We start from the raw sequence: 8,879 nt of genomic DNA, 5'->3' as shown, positions 1-8,879 counted from the left end.
GATGATAAACCTTATCATAGTTAAAGATTATACACCTTTTTATAGTTAGGTTAGCTTCTTTCTGTACCTGGATTGATAAGTGTAGTCACACTGTATGTGATAGATTTTGATAATACTTACATTGTTAATTCAGAACTTTATCTTAAATTAGATTAGAATATATTTATTTTTCCTTTGAAGGAACTTTCGGGGGTGGACACTTTTTAGACATTGACCTTAAAGTGCCCTAAAAAGCTAAACAATGGAACTGATATTAAGATTAATAGCAACAGCAAATCAGATAAACCTATTTACTGTGATAAAAGATCATACTTTTACTAAAATACATTATACATTAATATATAAATATTTAACTGGGTCACATAGCAATACGAAAGAAAAAAACAAACATTTTATTTGGGTACTGATCAACATTTGTACTATGAGAAAATAAATCATTCACAATTTGTATAGTTAGCTATTTTGTTCAAAGGAACTCACAGCTTGAATGATTACAAAACATTCATATATTTTAGGCATTGCAATATACCCTGTCAATCAGAGTATGTTAATTATCCATCTTGAAATACACAGAGGACACACAAACCTCAAGGTCATTGTAAGAACACATTGTCAGAGAAAAGAGAAAGCTGTACAGATCATTCTCGGGTGCTCTTCATTCAGTTTCCAACACGCTCTCAGGATGGTGCGGTCAATGTGACTCTTGTCGTCTAGGTGGCGATCATTGCCATAGTGAACGCAGGATCTGGGTGGCTGTCGAACCAAACAGTAGAGTCAGGGAGTAACTGAAGACATGGCTGCCCCCTGCTGGTGTGGTGAGAGTGGTTGGCCATGTGGCTTTTGTTTCGGCAGTTGTTGGTCGTATTGTAGAATTATTTAGGTCAGTTGTTTGTCCTATTGTAGAATTATGTTGGTCAGTTGTTGGTCGTAATGTAGAATTGTTTTGGTCAGTTGTTGGTCGTATTGTAGAATTATTTTGGTCATTTGTTGATCCTATTGTAGAATTCTGTTGTTCAGTTGTTGGTGTTGTTGTAGAATTCTGTTGGTTGAAATGGAATTATTTACATTAGGCTACATGTTAATTCAGCATTAATTCACCCATGTTTCAAACTGAAATGAATTAGGGACAGTTTGAAATTTGCTGGGGTGGTATAATTACTTCCATCCTAGCCACATTTCATCTTCTGCTTGCATGCGTCTCCCCTATCAAGGTGTTTTGGTACTTCCCTAAAGGCAGAAATTCATCTAGCATGTTGGGGGTGATGAAACAAGGAAGCTCCGTTCATTTTCAATGAAGGGAAGAGAAGTTGGCGATGCAAGCATGCGTGAGGGCGCGTGAACAGGGTTTGGGGGAAAACTGAACTTTTGTCACGTATTCCGTGACATCGCGTTGCTATTGATCAATCGAAGCTCGCTATAGTTTCCAGACCCTACTGGATTGGCTGTTGATACCTAGCATTACAAGTCTGCCAGCTAGCACCAACATGAAGGTGAATCTAGCGTATTGTGGATCACTGCTGTTATTCACTACGCTTTTCCAAGCGCTTACTATACCACAGATCAATATAGTCTACCAGTCTGACTGTCTATCCTGCCCTCTATTCACCATTAGGTCCACTTAGAGTCACATCTCCCCATCGTTCATCCTTTCTTTCTCTTTCTCCCCCTGCAGAGCATTGCAAAGAGAGTGGACTGCTAATGAGTTTAAAACATGTTCAGCTCTTATTACTGAGTTAGGTTTAAGTACATTACCTGTGCCATGGTGGAGGCCAGCAGGGCCAGTGTGCAGAGTCCCAGAACCAGGTACTTCATATTGCAGAGAGGCGAGGTGTCTTATGGGTCAGATACTAGAGGAAACTGCTGTCCTGTGTTAGTCCTGGGTCTACAATCCTGGGTTCGCTATCCTTGGTCTGATCTGGCTGTGTAGAGTCTGACTACAGCTGAGGGTGAGCCTGGTCTTATATAACGTCCATCCAGGAAACAACCTTGACCAGCCCACATTACAGAACGGGAGCCGCCCATGAATGCAAAGTTGCCAAAGCCTTTCCCATTAATTCGCAAAGAACATTTCTCTGTATTTCAGGTGAAAATACAGCACTTGAAGAAAGAGGAAATTAGGAATATATGCATTGGCGACCTAGCTCAGTGCTTTCTGTGGTGGGGCAGCCAGCGGAAAATACAGAGTACAGGTGTTGGTAATGTTCTCTAGTTGCGCCGTGATTGGCTCAGTGTTCTGTCACTCATGCTGACACAAATTCAAGCCCCTTGGGTGCTGCCATAGAGTTACATTAGAAGTGCCTATCCAAGAAGGCTCAAGGTCATTGGCCACAGATAAAATTACGCCAAATCACGTTATCTACAGTAGCTTAGATTGGACTGATCATGTCAACATCTCATGGTTCAGCATGATAATGCATGGCCCCATGTCACAATGATCTGTACACAATTCCTGCACGCTGAAAATGTCCCAGTTCTTCTATGGCCTGCATACTCACCAGCCATGTCACCCATTGAGCATGTTTGGGATGCTCTGGATTGACGTGTGTTCCAGTTCCCTCCATCATACAAGCTAGCAGTCATCATGAATGAAGTCGACAATTTACTGGGAAATCCTTTTCAATCCTTGTCTTATGAAGAGAAATAATTTTAAGAAATTATAGATGAAACGTATCGGTGCTCATCTGCCATGGGACATAAACATAAAAAACATTGATAGAACCTACAATCTATCGGCGATATTAAAGCTGATCTACTTCTTATTATGTCTCCAGAGGAACCTAGATTTAAATAAGGGTCATATCTATCAAATTCCTATAGGAGGAAGTAGGTGTTTCGAAATTAGTTGTTTATGGCTGTGGTGAAAATGTATTTTTTTTCACGTTGATACAGAAACACAACAATTATTTCGATTTAGTAATAAAAAGTTGATTGACAAAGTCATGAAAGAATTTAATAAATGACCTTGATCAAAAATACGCCTCTGGGGTCAAAACAACACCAGTTGGTAGTGTGAGGGTTAAAGAATGTCATCATAACTGATGATAAAATAGCAATCAAAACACAATACATACTCCAATAAAATGTTTCAATTGATAAGCCCAATTTCAAGGTAATATGAAACTAGTTACACTATAACTTGTGAACTTTATTACATTGACTGGAAATTGGGAGGGAATGTAATGTAGCGTTGTTGACCGCAGAAAGAGACAGGTAGCCGTAGGGGGCTCAGTCATAAGGAAACAGAGTGGTGATGATGCAATAAAATGACTTACCGTATCTTGGAAGGTGGTGGTTAGGATTAGATAAGTCATGTATTATGTGGTTCATGCCAACCACACATATTTGAAAGCCAATTAGGCCTAACCCACTGGCTAGTTTAGCCACACTCATTTCTGACAGGTGTATAAAAATCAAGCACACAGCCATGCAATCTCAATAGACAAACATTGGCAGTAGAATTGCTTTACTGAAGAGCTCGGTGACTTTCAACGTGGCACTGTCATAGGATGCCACCTTTCCAACAAGTCAGTTTGTCAAATTTCTGCCCTGCTAGAGCTGCCCCGGTCAACTGTAAGTGCTGTCAGTGGTGCAATTTTGGTTTTAGAAGTTGCGGGGACACAGCCTACCCAACCACTCGGAGGCGTCCGCATGGTCCTAAAGCACACCGTTGCCTCGTTTTGTATCACATTCCATTGATACAACTGGGAGGGACAAAAATGCAATTTCAGAATGTGGAACGGGACATGTCCCCAAGGAAAGTTGCGCCCCTGAGTGCTGTTATTGTGAAGTGGAAACATCTAGTTGCAACAATGGCGTATAAATGGCCTGTCCTCGATTGCAACACTCACTGCTAAGTTCCAAACTGCCTCTGGAAGCAACATCAGCACAAGAACTGTTCGCCGGGAGCTTCTTGAAATGGGTTTCCATGGCCGAGCAGCCGCACACAAGCCTATGATTAGCATGCACGATCCCAAACGTTGACTGGAGTGGTGTAAAGCTTTCCGCCATTGGACTTTGGAGCATTGGAAATGCGTCCGCTGGAATGATGAATCACGCTTAACCATCTGCATAGTGCCAAATGTAAAGTTTGGTGGAGGAGGAATAATGGTCTGGAGCTGTTTTTCATGGTTCGGGCTAGGCCCCTTAGTTTCAGTGAAGGAAAATCTTAAAGCTACAGCATACAATGACATTCTAGGTGATTTTGTGCTTCCAACTTTGTGGCAACAGTTTGGGGAAGGCCCTTTTCTGTTTCAGCAATAAAGCGAGGTCCATACAGAAATTGTTTGTCGAGATTGGTGTGGAAGAACTTGACTGGCCTGCACTGAGCCCTGACCTCAAACCCATCAAACATCTTTGGGATGAATTGGAGCGCCGACTGAGCCAGGCCTAATCTCCCAACATCAGTGCCCAACCTCACTAATGCTATTGTGGCTGAATGAAAACAAGTCCCAACAGCAAGGTTCCAACATCTAGTGGAAAGCCTTCCCAGAAGAGTGGAGGCTGTTACAGCAGCAAAGTGAGGGACCAGCTCCATATTAATGTCTATGATTTTGGAATGAGATGTTCGACAAGAAGGTGTCCACATTCTTTTAGTCATGTAGTGTAGGTTATTTAGAGTTGAAGTGTGAAGTTTACATACACTTAGGTTGGAGTCATTAGAACTTGTTTTTCAACCACTCCACAAATGTCTTGTTAACAAACTATAGGTTTGGGAAGTCGGTTAGGACATTACTTTGCATGACAAGTCATTTTTCCAACAATTGTTTACAGTCAGATTATTTCACTTATAATTCACTAAATCACAATTCCAGTGGGTCAGAAGTTTACATACACTAAGTTGACTGTGCCTTTAAACAGCTTGGAACGTTCCAGAAAATGATGTCATGGCTTTAGAAGCTTCTGATAGGCAAATTGACATCATTTGAGTCAATTGCAGGTGTACCTGTGGATGTATTTCAAGGCCTACTTTCAAACTCAGTGCCTCTTTGCTTGACATCATGGGAAAATCTAAAGAAATCAGCCAAGACTTCAGAGAAAAAAAATTGCAGACCTCCACAAGTCTGGTTCATCCTTGGGAGCAATTTCCAAATGCCTGAAGGTACCACGTTCATCTGTACAAACAATAATACGCAAGTAAAAACACCATGGGACCACACAGCCGTCATACCGCTCAGGAAGGAGACGCGTTCTGTCTCCTAGAGATGAACGTACTTTGGTGCGAAAAGTGCAAATCAATCCCAGAACAACAGCAAAGGACCTTGTGAAGATGCTGGAGGAAACAGGTACAAAAGTATCTATATCCACATTAAAACGTTAATATCGACATAATCTGAAAGGCCGCTCAGCAAGGAAGAAGCCACTGCTCCAAACCGCCATAAAAAGCCAGACTAAGGTTTGCAACTGCACATGGGGACAAAGATTGTACTTTTTGGAGAAATGTCCTCAGTTCTATTTTTGTTTCATCAGAACAGTTTGGCCATAATGACCATCGTTATGTTTGGAGGAAAAAGGGGGAGGCTTGCAAGCCAAAGAACACCATCCCAACCGTGAAGCACGGGGTTGGCAGCATCATGTTATGGGGGTGCTTTGCTGCAGGAGGGACTGGTGCACTTCACAAAAAAGATGGCATCATGAGGTAGGAAAATTATGTGGATATATTGAAGCAACATCTCAAGACATCAGTCAGGAAGTTAAAGCTTGGTCGTGAATGGGTCTTCCAAATGGACAATGGCCCCAAGCATACTTCCAAAGTTGTGGCAAATGGCTTAAGGACAACAAAGTCACGGTATTGAAGTGGCCATCACAAAGCTCTGATCTCAATCCTATAGAAACTTTGTGGGTAGAACTGAAAAAGTGTGTGTGAGCAAGGAGGCTTACAAACCTGACTCAGTTACACCAGCTCTGTCAGGAGGAATGGGCCAAAATTCACCCAACTTATTGTGGGAAGCTTGTGGAAGGCTACCTGAAACGTATGACCCAAGTTAAACAATTTAATGGCAATGCTACCAAATACTAATTCAGTGTATGTAAACTTCTGACCCACTGGGAATGTGATGAAAGAAATAAAAGCTGAAATAAATCATTCTCTCTACTACTATTCTGACATTTCACATTCTTAAAATAAAGTGCTGATCTTAACTGACCTAAGCCAGGGAATTTTTACTAGGATTAAATTTCAGCAATTGTGAAAAACTGAGTTTAAATCTATTTGGCTAAGGTGTATGTAAACTTCGGACTTCAACTGTATCTGATGCTACAGAGAATAATGTTATCTGTTTTATTTAATGCTAATGCTATGTAAGTCTGTGTATTTTACACATAGATAATCCATCCACCTGACAGATGTGGCAAATCAAGATGCTGATTAAACAGCATGATCACTACACAGGTGCACCTTGTGCTGCGATCAATAAAAGGCCACTCTAAAATGTGCAGTTTTGTCACACAACACAATGCCACAGTTGTCTCAAGTTTTGATGGAGCGTTTAATTGGCATGCTGACTGCAGGAATGTTCACCAGAGCTGTTGCCAGATAACGTTGTTTTAGAGAATTTGGCAGTACTTCCAACCGGCCTCACAACCGCAGACCACGTGTAACCACGCCAGCACAGGACTGCCACATCCAGCTTCTTCACCTGCGGGATGATCTGAGACAAGCCACCCGTACAGCTGATGAAACTGGATTTCCACAACCGAATAATTTCTTATGCTCATCTGTATGCTTATCGTCCTTATCAGGGTCTTGACCTGACTGCAGTTCGTAGTCGTAACCGACTTCATTTGGGCTAACCTTCAATGGGCTAACCTTCGATGGCCACTGGCACACTGGAGAGGTGTGCTCTTCGCAGATGAAACCCGGTTTCAACTGTTCTGGGCAGTTGGCATACAACATGTATGGCGTCGAGGGCTAGCGATTTGCTGATGTCAACATTGTGAACAGAATATCCCATGGTGGCAGTGGGGTTATGGTCTGGACAGGCGTAAATGACGGACAACAAACACAATTGTATTTTATCAATGGCAATTTGAAGGCACAGAGACCGTGGCGAGATCCTAAGGCCCATTGTCGTGCCATTCGTCCGCCACCATCACCTCATGTTTCAGCATGATAATGCACAGCCCCATGTCACAATGATCTGTACACAATTCCTGCACGCTGAAAATGTCCCAGTTCTTCCATGGCCTGCATACTCACTAGACATGTCACCCATTGAGCATGTTCTGGATGCTCTGGATCGACGTTTACAACAGTGTGTTCTAGAGGTCGACCGATTTAATTAGGGCCGATTTTTCAAGTTTTCATAACAATCAGTAATCTGCCTTTTTGGATGCCGATTATGGCCGATTCCATTGCAATCCACGAGGAGACTGCGTGGCAGGCTGACCACCGGTTACAGGAGTGCAGCATCAAAAGGACCTTGTGGCTGCAAGGAGCCAAGGTAAGTTGGTAGCTAGCATAAAACTTATCTTATAAAAAACAATCAATCTTCACATAATCACTAGTTAACTACACATGGTTGATATTACTAGGTTAACTAGCTTGTCCTGCGTAGCATATAATCAAAGCAAAGTGTTAATTTATCATCGAATCACAGCCTACTTCAATTTCACCAAACGGGTGATGATTTAACAAAAGGGCATTCGTGAAAAAACACAATCATTGCACAAATGTACCTAACCATAAACATCAATGCCTTTCTTAAAATCAATACACAGAAGCATATTTTTTTAACCTACATATTTAGTTAAAACCTCTTTGCGCACAGATCCCTTTAGCGGGATCATTTTCATCAACAACCGCTGAATTGCAGAGCGCCAAATTTTTTCAAAATTACTAAAAATATTTATATTCATGAAATCACAAGTGCAATATACCAAAACACAGCTTAGCTTGTTGTTAATCCACCTGTCGTGTCAGATTTTGAAAATATGCTTTACAGCGAAAGCAATCCAAGCGTTTGTGTGAGTTTATCGATCACTAGACAAAACATTACAAACACCTAGCAGCAATGTAGATTGGTCACGAAAGTCAGAAAACCAATAAAATGAATCGCTTACCTTTGATTTTCGGATGTTTGCACTCACGAGACTCCCAGCTACACAATAAATGTTCCTTTTGTTCGATAAAGATTATTTTTATAACCAAAAACCTCCATTTGGTTGGCGCGTTATGTTCAGAAATCCACAGGCTCGAGCGGTCATGAAGGGCAGACAAATTCCAAATAGTATCCGTAAAGTTCGTAGAAACATGTCAAATGTTTTTTATAATCAATCCTCAGGTTGTTTTTAACATAAATAATCGATAATATTTCATCCGGACGGTAAACTATTCAATAAAAGAGATAAAGAAAATGTTGAGCTACAACTTTCGCACGCATGAACTAATCGAAGGACATCTGGCTATCCACTGACGCGTTTTGATAAATCTCGCTCATTTTTCAGAATAAAAGCTTGAAACTACGTCTAAAGACTGTTCACACCCTGTGGAAGCCATTGGAAAAGGAATCTGGTTGATATCCCCTTAAATGGAGGAAAGGCAGGCAATGGAACAGGGATTTTTCAAAATAAGAGGCACCTCCGGGTTGGATTTCCTCAGGTTTTTGCCTGCAAAATCAGTTGTTATACTCACAGACAATATTTTGACAGTTTTGGAAACTTTAGAGTGTTTTCTATCCTAATCTTTCAATTATATGCATATTCTAGCATCTGGGCATGAGAAATAGGCAGCTTACATTGGGAACGTTATTTTTCCAAACATAAAAATTCTGCCCCCTAGCTTCAAGAGGTTAAAATAAATTAATGTTAGCAGGCAATATTAACGAGGGAAATTGTGTCACTTCTCTTGTGTTCAGTGAAAGCAGAGTCAGGGTATATGCAGC

General features: G+C 41.2%; 1 long non-coding RNA gene across 1 annotated transcript; it reads right to left on the bottom strand.

Moving 5' to 3' along the window:
• Positions 1-376: 376 nt before the first annotated feature.
• On the bottom strand, positions 377-1,936 carry LOC139554523 (uncharacterized). Its single transcript, XR_011670854.1, has 2 exons — positions 1,753-1,936; positions 377-1,039 (listed from the first exon to the last, which is right to left on the bottom strand). It is a non-coding gene; the product is annotated as an uncharacterized lncRNA (long non-coding RNA).
• Between the last annotated feature and the right edge of the window lie 6,943 nt (positions 1,937-8,879).

This window comes from Salvelinus alpinus, chromosome 26, assembly GCF_045679555.1.
Source record: "Salvelinus alpinus chromosome 26, SLU_Salpinus.1, whole genome shotgun sequence".
Classification (NCBI taxonomy): Eukaryota; Metazoa; Chordata; class Actinopteri; order Salmoniformes; family Salmonidae; genus Salvelinus; species Salvelinus alpinus.
This window is presented reverse-complemented; position numbering and strand designations above follow the sequence as displayed.